The sequence below is a fragment of the Callorhinus ursinus genome, unplaced genomic scaffold (assembly GCF_003265705.2).
Source record: "Callorhinus ursinus isolate GAN/ISIS: 27379988/994484 unplaced genomic scaffold, GSC_fseal_2.0 scaffold15, whole genome shotgun sequence".
Classification (NCBI taxonomy): Eukaryota; Metazoa; Chordata; class Mammalia; order Carnivora; family Otariidae; genus Callorhinus; species Callorhinus ursinus.
Window position 1 is genome coordinate 815,675 of NW_027397077.1, and position 16,162 is coordinate 831,836.

At 52.4% G+C, this 16,162-nt stretch overlaps 1 protein-coding gene across 11 annotated transcripts in view; it reads left to right on the top strand.

The window, feature by feature from the left end:
- MYO9B (myosin IXB) overlaps positions 1-16,162 on the top strand; it is an 86,987-nt gene that overhangs the window by 2,527 nt on the left and 68,298 nt on the right. The window lies entirely within an intron of this gene.

Below are 16,162 nucleotides of genomic sequence, written 5' to 3' on the forward strand. Positions count from 1 at the left end.
ATGACCAGTGCAAGCTTCAGGGCTTAGGGGATTCTGGCAGGCATCCTTGGAAGAGGTGGCAAGGTCCAAGCCAGGCCTCGAAGGATACAGAGGTGTTAAATCAAGCCAGGAAGAGGGAATTGCATGAGCAGATCCCTGCCCTGCCCTGCCCTTTATTGACCATCCTTTGTGATAGACCCTTTTATACCCATCTCTTTTATTCTGCCAACTGGCGGCAAGCAGTCCTGGTTCTTTTCTCAGTATGGAAACTGAGGCTCAGGCAGGCGGCAATGCCAGAGATGGCTCCCTGGGCTTTCCAGAAACACAAAGGATTATTAGTAACCTCAAATTGGCAAAGACCAAATTGCTGGAGCACAGTTTCTCAACCACAGCACCATTGACATTGGGGCTGGGTTATTTTTTGCTGTGGGGGCCATCCCACAAGATATCAAGCAACATCCCTGGTCTCCACCGGCTGGACAGCCAAGAGCATACACCCTCTGCGTCGTGACCACGAAAAATGTCTCCAGATGGGGCTGTGTCTCTCAGGGCCCAAGAACCCTCGCTCTGTAGTGAAATCTGGTTATAGCCCGAGGCCTCCCTCTGCCTCAGTGGGTCTTTGGTGTTTGGTCAGCTCCCAGACAACTGCTGCCAAGGGCAGGCGTGGGGGCAAAGCGGCTGGCAACCAAATTCTGCCATCTGGTCAGTTCTTAATCTAGAGTCCTGATTTAAAAAAAAAAAAAAAAAAGAGGCAGCACTGGGAAAGGACTGAGGGGGGAATTAGGCAGCACGCCCCCAGAATGGGCAGCAGAGGAGGAACAAGAGGTGAGCCAGGGCCATCTTCGCTCACGGGGACAGCAGATGCCATTGTCTTTCTCTTTGTCTTACAACTGACCTGGATTTCTGCAGGAACCGTCCCTCGGCTCAGAACACATTGTTGCTTTTCTTCCGAGATTAGAGGTATTAGATTCTCTTCTCGAGAGCTACTTTGGGGGTGGCCTCAGATCACTGTGGCTCCTAAAGCCACATTATCTTCTCCCGTTCGCCCTCGTGGCTCCAGACGCTGGCCGCTCCTTGTGCACAGACCGTCTAACTTTTGCTCATCACACGCCTCCCCTGCTTGTTCCCCAACCAAGACATTGCGCTGCTGTAACTCCGTGGGAGGAAACAGCACGTTCTGGGGCCGCCCGACCCCTTCTGGACATTGCCCTCCCCCACCAGTCCCCATCCACCAGCCCTTTGTGTGCCCAGCATCCCCAACCAACTGTGCCAGGCAGCCCCTGCTCGGCAGCCCCTGCTCAGCCTCCCCGCAGAGCAAGACAGGCCCTTCTCTCTGCCCTCATCCGGAACGGACAGAGTTGCAGAACAAAGAGCTCTGTCTGAGCATCACCGGGTCCCCGACGGGCCCTGTCACTTCACCTCTTTTCACTTTGGCCCAGCAAAGGCTTCGGAAATTAGGCATGTCTCAGAAACACAGCTGATGAGCTTGGGTTCTACTCATTTCCTCGTCGAGACTTTCTGAGCCCATGCCCGATGATAAATAAAGTAGTGATTCAAAGGTTCAGCCTGCGGTTTAGTCGGAGCAATGAATAAGCTGTCCGGTCTGACTCACTCATTTATAACCCAGCTCTGCCCTGCTCCACGGGGTTGTATGTGTAAGAGGGGACCCAGCCACGGGCATTGCATTACTGTCACTGCTGAATGGAGGAGTCTCCCAGGGCCACTGGGACAAAGAAGCACAGACCCCGCAGCTTAAGCATCAGGGATTTATTGTCTCATGGACCTGGAGGCCAGAAGTCCAAGATCAAGGTGTTGGCAGGGCTGGTTTCTTCTGAGGGGAGCATCTGTTCCAAGGCCTCTCTCCTTGGCGTGTAGTCGGCCGTCTTCAAGATCGTCCTCCTTCTGTGCGTGTCCGTGTCCGAATCTCCTCATCAGGACACTAGTCCTGTTGGATCAGGCCCACTCTAATAACTTCATTTTAACTGAATCACCTCTTTAAAGATCCCCTCTCCAAATACAGTCACATTCTGGGCTGCTGGTGGGTAGGACTTCAACGTAATGAATGGGGGAGTAGGGGTGAGGTGAGACCCGCTTCAGCCCCTAACACTGGGTAAGGGACAAATTTCGTTTTTATTTAGTGAAGAAGTTTTGGATAAATAGTTGCACCAGTAGAGTTCATTTTGTTTAGTCTTACTCATTTAAATAAACATCTTAAGGGCGGTGGGCAAGTTGGCCACATCAGCTTTGGAAGCGTCCCGTTAGGAATCTTCCAGATCTCGCACATGTCCTTACGCTTGGGATGACGATAGAGAGGCAAGGACCCAGCTCAGGGGGGAGTGGATCTCGTGTGACTTTACAAGGGGTGTATTTAGAGCCAGGCCTGGGAGACTGTGCGTGTCTGCCTGGGGGCTGGCTAAGGTTTATAATTAGGCATACGGAGGTCTCTGTCCTCAGCGTTGCCATGGTCACGGGAGGGGGATCTAAAAGGGACTCTGTTAATGAACCAAAATGACATCGGGACCAGCTGCTGCCATAGGTGATTGGACAAAAAAAGTTTCTGGAAGATCTGAAAATCATCCAGCGAAAAGTGTTAATGAGGCAGGTGCAGAGTGGGCTTTCAGGGATACCGAGAGAACAGGAATGGCCCTCGCCTCTTTATCCGGCGTGCAGATATCAGGAGTCGGGCCCACTGAGAGGCGCCCAGCACCAAGGCGAGCTTGTGACCCAGACAGGGCTTGTTAGGGGAGGAAGAGGGTCACATGAGAGCTCGCCCGATGAGCCCCGGCCAAGGTCATCTCCCTCGGAGGCTGGTGCCTCTGCATCCTCACAAGTGAAGTCAGAGCAGTGCGTCTTTGACAGGCTCGCTGGGGCTTTGCCCTGAATCTACCCACTCGTCTCTCTGGGCATCTCCATCCCGTCCTAGGATGGGTGGACCAGAGGGAGCCGAGGGGCAGTACTTGAGATGTAGCTTCTCAGGTCTCTGGCATGCCCCCCGGGGCTTTCATTTCCTGGCAAGCAGGGTCTCTGGCCACTGCTTGCGAAGATCACCGGTGCCCTCGGCTGTCACATGAAGATGCTGTTTATGAGACACTAGATACAAAGAAAGTGCCACAGCCAAGCCCAGCCCACAGACCCTCAAAGAGCCAGTCTCCCCTCAGCGGTCCCATAGGAGTCTGGCAGCTGGCTTAGCAAGGAGCGGAGATGAAGATGGAGAAGCTGAGGGTGGGCTGCCGGGTAGAGAAAAGAGCCTGCAAGGTGTCTCTAGGTCTCGGCAGCTGGGGCAGTCCTGCCGCCAGGCCAACCCACTCTCTCACGCCCTCATTCTAAATATCGTGCAGTCAGGCGACCTTGGGCTTGGAATCTTGCTGATGTCTCCTGTGCCCGGGAGGCCCTGGGACACCCTCAAAGTGTGTGAACATTGCTTTCCTTATTTATTTAAATCACCGTTGCTTAGCCTGGGCATTGGTGATGCCTGGGGCTGGGGCATCATCTGTGGTGGGGATTGTCCTATGTGTTGCAGTGTGTCGAACGGGCATCCCCAGTCTCCACCCACTGGATTCCAGTAGCGGTCCTCCTGCCCCAACCCGTAAAAGGCGAAAATGTCGGGATATCGTTAAGGGTCCCCTTAGAGAAAAGTCACCCCAAATTGACTGGTTTAGGGGTTCCATGGGACCTAAGAGACTGTGTGTTCTATAATTTTGTTACTTAATTGAGGTCCTGAGATGCCGCACGCACGTAAATGCACCGAGTAGGGAGGGAGAGAGGTTGTAACTCACAGATGCTGGGAGGGATCACCCTGGGTTGTACCATTTAACTCATCAGGACTTTTATTCTGATGTGTACATGAGCTGGGGACCTAAATCTTTTTTTTTTCCCCCCAAATAATTAACACAGTATTTCTCAATCTCAGCACTGCTGAAATCTAGGGCCGGATCATTCTCTGTGGTGGGGACTGTTCTCTGGGATAGGATACTGAGCAACGTCCCTGGTCTCTACCCACTCTCCCACCCCCACCCCAGTATAGCTCCCCTTCCCCTAGTGGAACAATCAAACTGTCTCTTGTCATTGCCAGATGTCCCCTGGGGCCACAGTCGGCCTGGTAGAGAAAGCAAGCCGGTATGAAAGAATGCTAAGCTCTAGGGCAAGAAGAGTGGGCTGAGAACCATGTGTCAAGCCTGTGGCTGGCCCAAAGGGACACTTTTACCCCCTGCCCCTGTGATGATGTGTGGATAGCTGGGAGGGGAACCAGTCAGTGGCCATCACCAAAGGTGTTGACAAAGCAGAACCCTGGGCTGTGGGCTGCCTGGGAGATCTCACTGGGTCCAAAAGTGGAACCAGATCATTATGGCAGAAACCAGGCCAGAGGGTAGACTTCATGGCCAGGAGGGGACCTGGCCCAGGTCAAGGCCATGAGGCCCAGGGTCACAGGTGAAGGAGAGAAGGCGACTCTGGGGGCCCGAAGACCCCACACTGCGGCCACAAGTGTTGGGGGGACAGAGTGGGGCCGGTGACACAGGCTGTTCCGCGGGAACGGGAAATGAGGATAGGCTTGAGGGTCTTGTGGGCGGGACAGAGTGGTAAAGAAAGGGTCCAGGGTCTCTTTCTGAGAGGGGAATATTCTGAAGTGGGTGTGGTGGTGACAGCCCGCATTTCTGAACACAGCGCAGACTGCCACCCCATGCCCTGCGAACGTGTGAGCTGTGTGCTATGTGGATTCTACCTCAGTAAGTCGTATTAAAAGGAAGGAAGAGTCTTATCAGACCAAGATGCTATTTTGAAGTTAAAACCGGGGGGCCGTTGGGCGGGGCGAGGCGAAGGGGATGTTGTGGAAGAAACCAGAACCAAGGGGGGCCCCCGGTGGGAGGCGACGTGGATGTTGAGGTGATAACAGCTCATCTGCAGAGAGCTCAGGAACGGCCAGGTGAGCAGTTGCTTTGTTCCAGGTTCCGGGCGTGAGGTAGCCAGTGAGGCAGGACTTGCTCCCCAGGCGAGGTGTCCTGGGGACTTGTCCTCCAGGTTGGGGGGGGGTTCCTGTGGACCTGAGTGGCTGACCCATGCTGGGCACTTCGGCCGAGGAGTGGGCCCTCTCTGTCCCTTGCGACCAGGCTGGCACAGAAGCCTTGGAGCCCTGCCTGAGGTCTGTGAGGATCCCTTTAAAAGCAAAGTGGGGGCTCCGTGGGCCCCTTTCCCTTGTTTTTCGTGAGCCAAGGTCTCAAGCACAGCTTTTGTGTGTTGTCACTGTAGCTGCCCACAGGAGGTTCTCAAGGTGGCTTTCCACCTGGGCAGGTGGAAATGACAACAGGTGGATTGTGTGATTTGGAGAGGGGTCCCCAAAGGGGTCTCTTCCGCCCATCTAGACCCCCTTCCCTGGGAGACTTCTGAGTCTCCATTTAGGGAGCCCACTGGTCACTGGGAAAGGACCTGAAGTGTGGACCCACAAGGCCTTGCAAGTCTGCCTTCCTCCTGTAACCAGAGCCATCCTGTGTCCCACTGGCCTGACCACCATCAATCTTCTCCCTCACTGTCCCAGACCCCTGCTGGAGCCGTGGCCCAACAGCCCCCATGGTCCACCTGCCTCACACAACCTGGTTGACCCCTTCCAGATGTCACTCTTGTCCTGGTTCTCACTGCCTCCAACCAGCCAGGCTCCCCATCAGAGTCGCCTGAAAATTGAAACTCTGTCCCACGTTCACAAGGCCCAGCAGGATCTGACCTTCTTGACCTCGGCCCCTCCCCCTCCAGCCTCGGCCCTGCTGGCCACACTGGTCCCCTTGTTCTGAGGCCAGCTCCAGCTGCCCCTGCCCTTGGCGCTCGCCGCCCTCGCCGCCCTCGCCTCGGCCGCCCTCCCCAAGAGCTCAGTCCGTCTGCCCCTTCTCGCTGCACCGGCCTCAGCAACTGTCCTCTCTGAGCACTTCCCTGCCTGCTGGTTCGTCCAGAACGCCCACCCTGCCCCTGGTCAGTTTCTGTCTCCATGGCGGCGCTGCTGACATCCGGGGGCCGGGGCATTTTCCTTGGTGGCGGCCATCCTGTACGCTGTAGGGTGTAGAGCAGCATCCCTGGCCTCCTCCCTCCAGTGGCGCCTCCCCACTCCCCCAGCAGTGACGACCAAAACGTCTCCAGCCTCTAGCCGGAGGCAGGTGTCCCCTGGGGCAGCACAGACTTGCCCTCCTGTGATAACCACTGGTCGAATACTACCCCAGATTTTTCCTTTACCCCAGTGCTCTCTCCATTGGAAATACCCCCTCTGCTCATGAGTTGGTTTGTCGTCAAGTTCCCTAAAGGCCAGACCCCTTTGACCTCCTTAACTTCCACATATCCACAATCCCCAGGCCAAGCGGGGCGGGCGCTACAGAAACATTTTGTTGACCAGAGAGACATTGAAAGAAGACAGCCTGTTCTGTTTCAGAGGGGGCCAGGGAGGTAGTCAAAGACCCCAGGGAGAAAGATCAGCCTCTCTGCCTCGGAGGGCAGCTGACTGAATGGAACGTGCCCCCCCACCCCCCCACCCACCCCCACGCCCGCCCCGTGCATGCCTGAGGGAGGGGCTATCTCCAGGGCCCAGACCAGTTGGGCCAGACGGGAAGGTTTGGAGGGGAGGATTTAGGGAAGAAAGGGACAGTCATGCAAGGGTGTTTGGGATGGGCTTCTCAGGGATACACAAATAAAGCAGAAGAAAGGCAGTGGTCCTTCTTGATGAGGGCCTTGCTCAGAGCATCTGGTATCTTCTGCTCTGGGCACTTGAATTCGTGACCTGGGGCTGCCATAAACAGGCACCACAAACCCAGTGGCTTAAACAATAGATTCTTAAACAAGTGATTCTCTCGAAGTTCTGGAGACCAGAAGTCCAGAATTGAGGCATCAGTGGGGACCTGCTCCCTCCAAAGGATCCAGAGGTTGGGGGGGGGGTCCTTCCTTGCCTCTTCCAGCTTCTGGGGGCTCCAGGCGTTCCTCGGCTTGTGGCCACATCACTCCAATGTAGATCTTCATTGCCCTCCAGCTCTGAGCTGCCACACATGAGAAATAGGCTGAGTTTGTGGCTGTTTCTCAGCGTTACGATCGTTTCACGTGATCGTTTCTTCTTAAAAAGTCTCCCCTGGCTGAAGGAAGTATGCGTTGGAAAGTAGAAACACGCAGAATTTTAAGTGGTGCTTCCTACATGATTCTGCTATAATGCTGGCCTCCTTTTAGCTTGAGAATGATTTCATCTGATAAACATGTGGCTTCAAATTATGGCCTTATATAAATGAAGCAGCTACACTACACTTTCTGGAGGCCCCCGTCCGCCTTATTTTCCAGTGAATTCCGAATTATTCGCCAGGCCGATAGGCAGAACCTTGCATTTTTGAGCACCGGCCCAGCCAGGCCTCGAGAACGGCTCATTCACGTTTGCCCCCTCACCCCCAGGGCCTGATTTTTGGTTGTGTCGTTCCCTCCCCCCAACCCCCACCGGCTTTGCCTGCCCCTCCCTTCTCCAAGAACAAATAAGACAAAGGCCCTGAATTTTCAAAGGGCCAAAAGTATACAAGTGTGATGTTTGCAGAAGCCTTTTACTTTCCCAGGGTTTAGGTTTTTCAGCAGGAATTTCTCTGACTGTGGTAAAACGCACCAAACCGAAGAATTAGCGTTAGTAACATCGAGTGGACTCACCCGTGTTGTGCAACCCCCGCCTTGATCTAGTTGTGGAACAGCTCCCTCTCCCCAAGGGGAAACGCCGTCATCCCGTGAGCAGGCACTCCCCCCCACCCCCCAGCCCCCAGCAACCACTAATCTGCTTTCTACCTCTATGCATTTGCCTGTTCTGGATGTTTCACATAAATGGAGTCTGACACTATGCGGCCTTCTGCGTTTGGCTTCTCTCACTCAGCACGGTGTTCTCAAGGTCCACCCACGGCCAAGCTCGTGTCAGGGCTTCGTTCCTTTTTATGGCTGAGTAATATTCCACTGTATGGATAGACCCCATTTGATTTAGCCACTCATCCTCGGATGGGGCATTTTGTTTCCGCCTCTTGGCTCTTTCCCTGGGCAGCTTTATAGTCTGCCAACTTGGTCTCCATTTGGCACCGAGGACACAGTTCACCCATGCAGGTCCGGGTAGACAGGTCCCGTCAGTCTGGAGATGGGTTTTGCATCCCCTTCATACACTAGGAGTGCTTCGGTGAGCGTCAGTTGGAGTGTGGAACGGCATTATGGTTCAGAGTAAGGATGAGGACCTTCTGCCTTCAGCACAGCTGCAGCCTGCAGTCGCCACTCGGCTGAGCTGTCCCCGCCCACCCCCATCCAGGGACCTGCTGCCCCCAGTTCCTCAGCCCCAGACCTACTTCCTTTCATTCTGGGCACAGTCTGGGGATTCTTGGGGCACAGGTTTCACATCCACTTGTGACCAGGACCTTGAAGCCACAGTGTGACTAACTTCCAGGTCTTGGGCTCTGTTAAGACTCAGTGAGGAAGGCGGTGCTCGGAAGCCAGAGAAAACAGCCTAGCCCCTCCAAGAGAGAGGTCATTCTTTAAGAATGTCCCCTGAAGCTGTGATAATCAAAACAGCATGGCACCACGCAGGCATCAACAGCCCAGAAACAGACCCACTTGTGTAAGATAACTTCATATACTGTATTTAACAAACTGAGGAGACTCCCCGATCAGGGGAGAGGATTCCTTTTTTTTTTTTTTTTAAGATTTTATTTATTTATTTGAGAGAGAGCGAGAGCACGAGAGGGGGGAGGGTCGGAGGGAGAAGCAGACTCCCCGCTGAGCAGGGAGCCCGATGTGGGACTCGATCCTGGGACTCCAGGATCATGACCTGAGCCGAAGGTAGTCGCTTAACCAACTGAGCCACCCAGGCGCCCAGGGGAGAGGATTCTTTAATGAAAGAGATCACCTGGATCCCCATTTCACCTCCCACACCATACTGGGTTGACTCATGTCTCCCCCAAATTCATGTCCACCTGGAACCTCAGATTGTGACCTTGATGGGAAAAAAGGTCTTTGCGGATATGATAAGTGACAGGTCTCAAGATGAACTCATCCTGAATCCAGTAACTGGTGTCTCTATAAGAAGAGAAGACACAGGGGCACCTGGGTGGCTCAGTCGGTTAAGCGTCTTCCCTGGGCTCAGGTCATGATCCCAGGGTCCTGGGATCGAGTCCCGCATCGGGCTCCCTGTTCAGTGGGGAGTCTGCTTTTCCCTCGCCCTCGACCCCTCCCCCTGCTTGTGTGCTCTCTCACTTTCTCTCTTTTAAATAAATAAATAAATTCTTAAAAAAAAAAAAGACATAGAAACAAAAGACACCATGTGACGATGGATGAAGAGGTCAGAGGGATCCATTTATAAGCCAAGGAGCACCGAGGGTTGCCAGCAGCTGCCAGAAGCTGGGGGAAGCATGGGACAGATTCTCCCTCAGAGCCTCCAGAAGGAGCCAGCCCTGCCTGCCAGCACCTTGATTTTGGACTCATCCAGAAATGTGAGACAAGAAATTTCTATTGTTTTAAGTCACCTAGTTTGTAGTACTTTATTACAGCGGCCCTAGGAAACTCCTCCACCACCAAAATAATTTCCAGACGGATAAGAGTGTACATGTAAAGAATAAATCCGGGGAAGGAGAGGGTTGTCAACCAAAAATATTAGTTCTGTGTTAATCAGACTTGGGAGAGGAATGGGCAGTAGACATGAAAGAAATCACCCACAGATCTGACTGCCTGGAAAATCCAGTATTTGTATCCAGAAATACTGTAAGTAAAAGCAAATCGCCCTTGACCCTGACAAACCATTAATACCCTTCCTATACAAAGAGCTGTTCCAAAACAATAGGCAGGAAAAAATGAGCAAAGTACACGAACAACTTTTTTTTTTAATTAATTTATTTATTTATTAGAGAGAGAGCAAGAGAGAGAAATAGCATGAGAGGGGAGAGGGTCAGAGGGAGAAACAGGCTCCCTGCTGAGCTGGGAGCCTGATGTGGGACTCGATCCCAGGACTCCCTGATGGGCCTGGAGAAGCCTACAAGGTCTGGTCTTTGAGCCTGGGCCTGGTTGGGTAGGGAGGGCCTGGAGCGTTTCCAGTGAGTCAGTGTAGAGACCAAGAGGCAGCCATGCTGAATCGGGCCCGACGGCCAGGGGCTCTGAGGGCTGGCCATGGGGTGCCTTGGAGGGGCTCTGTGCCGGGACACGCACATCTAGACCAGTGTTCCCTGGGGTTCCCCTGCAGCAGCCCAGAGAATGGAGGCAGGAGGTTCTACCTAGGGGCCCTCCTGATTGGTGAGAAGAGAGGGCAGCTCTGGGGACACGGTGACAGCAGTCAGGATGTGGGCAGGGAGGATGTGGGAGGGGGAGCAGGGAACAAGCCTTCTGGGTGTTTGGGGCTGGGAGAGGTGGCCTGTGGTGGGCTGGAGGTGGAGCATGGCCCCTGGGGACATGCAGCAGAGTGGATAGGTATCAGGGGGCAGAGCCGGGGGTGGGGAGTCCCTGCACCGGAGCAGATCCAGGTGCATCCCCAGGGCTGCAGAGCAAGTGAGCAGAACCAGGAGAGGCTGGTAGCCGGCAGATGTGACTGGTAGGAGCATGGTGGCATCTTTGGGGAGAGGCGCAGTGGTTTTTAGTGGGGGGGGATGTTGGATTGAGGAACAGGTGGGAGTGGGAAGGGCTGGCTCCAAGTCATGTGGAAGGGAGGAGGAAACCAGGCTTTACCCTGGGTGGGAAAAGGGTTTATTAGCATCTTTGGTTTTAAGGCATGTGAACTGTTTCAAGGGGAGGATCATCCGTCCTTCAGGTGAACTGTGCAGAAAGCGACCGGGGGGGGAAGGAGAGCGTGGGCTCCCTGGGGAGAAGGGCTCCTATAGGGGACCCCAGATGCTCTCTGTCTCGCCCACCCCTACTCTTTGGCTATCCCCCTCCTCACAGCCTTGGTAGTCAGCAGCCACCCTGAGCAAGTCTTATCTCCTTCCTCCTGGCCAGGGGGGTGGGGCATGCATCAGCTGGTCCTGTGACTGCCCGCATCGCCCCCAGTCTCTGAGCACGGGGTTGTCTTCTGCTCCCAGCGCCAAGGGGCCCAGAGCTGCAGACATCCCCTGTGGGGCTCCGAGGGGATCTGATGATTGACTGACCCTGGAGGACAGGGTGGCACAGAATCTAGCTGGCCATGTTGAGTTTGACCAGGCCCCCGCCAGGGCAAGTGAGGGAGGTCTCTGGAGCAGGAACAAGATCACATTGGTGGGCTCTGATGGCTTCTCACTCAGGTCAGTCAGTGTCTGCTGGGAGGAGAAAGCAGGCATATCTGTGCAACCCTTCCACCACCTGCATTCCTGCTCTTGGACATGAGACAGCCCAGAACCCTGAGTCTGTGAGCCGGATCTCGCCTCCAGAAGTTGTGGTGCACATCAGCCATGTCTCCACAATTGCAAGTCACAGAAGGGGCCAGTTTTGCCTGAAGCCCCAGCTCTGTGCACGTGTGTGTGCGCGCGCGCGCGTTTTCACATTAAAGTGCTGTGCATGCATGCATGTCCCGGTGTGTGCATGCATGCACGTGCATCCCTGTTTGTGTCTGTGCTTTGGTGTGTGTGCGCACGAGTGTGGGTGTATTCATGTAGAAGGGCGTACACGTCCATGTGTGTCCATGTCTGCACGTGTCGTGTGTTCATGAGCATGTGCGTGCCTTCCGAGTGGCCATGGTGAAGGTGCATATCTACAATTCGGGCCCCTTGCGTTTCTCACCTGGCTTGGAAGCAGCATAAACTGTCCACCTTCCCCAGCTGTGCGGTGCTGCCCGCGAGGGTTCCGTGATCAGTTCTAGTTACGTCAGGGGACAGCCAGGCGGACTCTGAACACCTGGGGTTCCCAGCTCGCTCTGCTGCGGCATCCAAGGAACTCATTGACAGGGCTCAGCGGTTGGACATTTTGAAAAGAGAGCAAGAAGTTTTAAAAGAGGCTCACCTGGGGGACTGGGTTCTTTCATAATCCACGTAACTTTTATTTTTTATTTTTTTAAAGATTTTAATTTTTTATTTGTCAGAGAAAGAGATAGTACAAGCAGGGGGAGCGGCAGGGAGAGGGAGAAGCAGACTTCCTGCTGAGCAGGGAGCCCAGCGTGGGGCTCCATCCCAGGACCCTGGGATCATGACCTGAGCCGAAGGCAGACGCTTAACCAACTGAACCACCCAGGCGCCCCTATCCACCTAATTTTTAAAAAGAGCTTTATTGGGCGCCTGGGTGGCTCAGTTGGTTAAGCGAGTGCCTTCGGCTCAGGTCATGATCCTGGAGTCCCAGGATCGAGTCCCACATCGGGCTTCCTGCTCGGCAGGGAGTCTGCTTCTCCCTCTGACCCTCTTCCCTCTCGTGCTTTCTATCTCTTGTTCTCTGTCTCTCAAATAAATAAATAAAATCTTTAAAAAAAATAAAAATAAAAATAAAAAGAGCTTTATTAACTGTAATTGATACACTTAAACTGCACTTCTTTAAAGTGTGCGATTTAGTGAGTCGTGACACATGTGAACACTCGTGAACCCACCACCACAACCAATGCCGTAAAGACAGTCATCACCCGATGAGTCTCCCTGGGCTCCTTTGTCATCCCAGCCTGCCCCTCCCTCAAGCAGCCACTGATCTACTTTCTTTCTCTATACTCTGCATTTTCTAGAATTCTACACACATGGAATCATACAGAACAGTGTATACTCTTTTTAAAACTTTATTGAGGTTGAGGCCGCCTGGCTGGTTCGTTCGGAAAAACATACGACTCTTGATCTCGGGGTCGTGGGTTGGAATCCCAGGTTGGACGTAGAGATTACTTAAAAATAAATCAACTTGAAAAAAAACTTTAGTGAGGTGAAAGTCACACAGCATAGAATCCACCATTTTAAAGTGTTGGTGTTGTGCAGCCTCCATCTCTATCTAACTGCGGAACAATTTTATCCCCTACAAGGAAGCCCTGTCTCCATTAGCAGTCACTTCCTACTCCCTCCATCTCCCTCCCCCAGCCCCTGGCAGCCACCAGTCTGCTTTCTGTCTCTATGGATTTGCCTGTTCTGGACGTTTCGTTCAAATGGGATCCTACACTGTGTGGCCTTTTGTGTCTGGCTGCTTTCGCTCAATGCGATGTTTTCAAGGTCCATCCATATTGTAGTGTATATCAGGGCTTCGTTCCTTTTTATGGCTGAGTAATACTCCATTGCATGTAGGGACCACAGTCTACATTCACTCATCAGCTGATAGACACTTGGGTTGTTTCCACCTTTTGGCTGTTGTGAATTGTGCTGCTGTGAACACGCATGTACAAGGATTTCTTTGAACACCTATTTTCAGTTCTTTGAGGTCTATACCTAGGAGCGGAATTGTTGGGTCTGTATGTTTTGTTTTTGTTTTTGTTTGTCCTCTTTCTTTCACTCAGCACACAGATTCTGAGATTGTTTCATGCAGTTTCATGCTGTTGCGAGGAGCAGAGGTTGGTCCCTTCTCCTGGCTGAGTAGTGTTCCATCGTGTGGCCGGTTTGTTCATCCATTCGCTGGTCAATACACATTTGAGTTGTTTCCAGTGTGGAGGTCTTAGAAACAGTGCCACAAAGAACATTCGTGTACTATCCCTGTAGGGACATCTTCATTTTTCTTGAGTAACTCCTAGGAAGGGAACTGCTGGGTCACATGCTAGTTGTATAACCAACTTTTAAAGAAATTGCCTAAGTTATATTCAAAGTAGATGAGCCATGTAATCTAAATAAAGCGTGTCTGCCATATCCTGTGGCTGTTTGAAGACATTTAGCAATGTTTTATCTGTTGATCGCTAATCCCGCCTAAATGAATCAGTCCCAGGGAAATGCTCAGAGGTGTGCATCAAGATGTGTGTCCAAGAACTCAGAAACTAGCTGCCCACTGGTAGCAGAAAGGATCACATGGCTCACGATTTGTGTGTACAGTGACATGCCAGGAAGGCATTAAAAATCATGTTTCAGTGTGTATTTTATGACATGGAGAAACATTGACTTGTACCAACATATCACATAAAGAACAATCCAAGTTTCATTAACATGTATATAACATCTGTTAAACCGGAAGAAAACACACCAAAATTACTTAATTTAGGAGAAAGTTTAAAAAAATAAATATTCCCACCTCCCCCGACCTTCCTACACACCCGCCCACGGGAACTCTTACAACAGCTTCATTATGGGTCGTTTTGTTCAGCCTTGTGCTCCCCCGCCCTCCTAACACTGCGGCAGGACTTGGTTTCCCAGAATCCGAAGCATCTCAGCCTCTAGTGGCCCCTCACACTCCTGCTGCTGAGTCATGCTTCTGTTTAGGGTACAGGTCAGCAAACTTTTTTTCTTTCAGCGAACTTTTTCTGTAAAGGACTGGAAAATAAGTACGTTTGGCTTTCCAGGCCTTAAGGTTACAATCTGTCACGACTAGTCAGTTGTGCTGTTATACCAAAAGCAACCAGAGATGATATGTAAACAAATGGGCTACATTCCAATAAAACTTTATTTACAAAAACAATGGGTGGGCCTTCCCTACCTTCCTCCCTCCTTTCCACCTTCCTGTTGAACAAACTCCTCTTCGTTCTTCAGAACCCCTCTTAGATGTTGCCACTCTCCTAAAGCCTTCTCTGGCTCTCAAGGGTAATAACTTCTCGTTTGTGTGTGGTTGACACACTCTCATATTTGTTTGCATACCAGCTGCTTCTGCTGGACTTTGAACCAAGGTCTGGTTCATCTTTGTATCCTCAGCTGCGCTTAGGTGGCCCACATAGGACCCACGCTGCATTTGTGTCTCTGACTCCAAGATGCAAAATGAACTGTTGGCAGCATTAGCAGCATTTTCTCTTTTTCCTCCAATGTCTTAAAAAGCAAATGCATTGGGCACCTGGGTGGCTCAGTTGGTTAAGCGACTGCCTTCAGCTCAGGTCATGATCCTAGAGTCCCAGGATCGAGTCCCATCGGACTCCCTGCTCAGCGGGGAGTCTGCTTCTCCCTCTGACCCTCCCCCCTCTCGTGCTCTCTCTTGCTCTCATTCTCACTCTCTGAAATAATAAATAAATAAAATCTTAAAAAAAAAAAAAAAAAAACCAGGGGGGCCCGGGGGGGCCGTCGCTGGGGCGTCTGCCTTCGGCTCAGGTCATGATACCGGAGTCCTGGGATCGAGCCCCGCATTGGGCTCTCTGCTCGGCGGGAAGCCTGCTTCTCCCTCTCTCACTCCCCCTGCTTGTGTCCCCTCTCTCACTGTCTGTCTCTCTGTCAAATAAATAAAATCTTTAAAAAAAAAAAAGCAAATGCATTTTTTTTAAAATAAACTTTTTATGTCGGAGTCATTTTAGATCCACAGAAAGTTGCAAAGACAGCACAGAGTCCCCTGTAGCCCTCCCCTAGCTTCCCCAAATCTTAGATCTTATAAACACCTTACCTTATCAGGGCATATTTGTACGACTAAGGGATGGACATCAGTACGCTGCTCTTAACCAGCCTCCTGATGTTATGCGGATGTCACCAGTTCTTCCATTCATGTTCTCTCTCTGGTTGAGGACCCCATCCAGGGAACCCCATTGGATTTAATTGTCACGCCTCCCAGTCTCCTCCTGTCAGTCTTCCTGTGCTGCTTAAGACCTTGGCAGTCTTGGGGAAGACTGGCCAGGTGTCCAGCAGGATGCCCTTGATGTGGGTCTGTCTGATGGTCTTGTCATGATTAGAATGAGGTCGTGGGTTCTAGAAGCAAAGGCACCTCTGAGCAGTCCTCTCAAACGAGTGGGGCTGTCCCTGATAAAGTCCTCCCCCATGGAGTTTCAGAATCCCTGATTTTCAGGGCAGGTTTAGTCTTGCTCAACCCAACATGTCTCCTCTGCCCCTCGTGTGTTTTGGGGACATAACCAAGGCCCCCGGGGGAGCTTGGGGAGCTGCTGGGTGAGGTTTTGTCAGAGAGAGGAGGCCAGGAAGGATGTGGGTTGGGAAGGCCTTGACCAAGAGATGGTCATGGCCATTGGACTTGAAAGTCTTAAGAGGCTGACCCTGGGTGGGGTGGGGGGGGTGGCAAGAACAGGGGTTGGGATGGAGCAAACTCCAGGGGACGAGTCTGGTCTTGGGGGGCGGGAGGTCTGATGGTGTCACTCTGCAAGAGTCACAAACCTTACGTTGGGGCACATTTAAGGACAGATGGAGAATCCTCTGCCCTTCTTGCTTTTGGAGAGAGCTCTGTTAGGGGCAGGGGATTT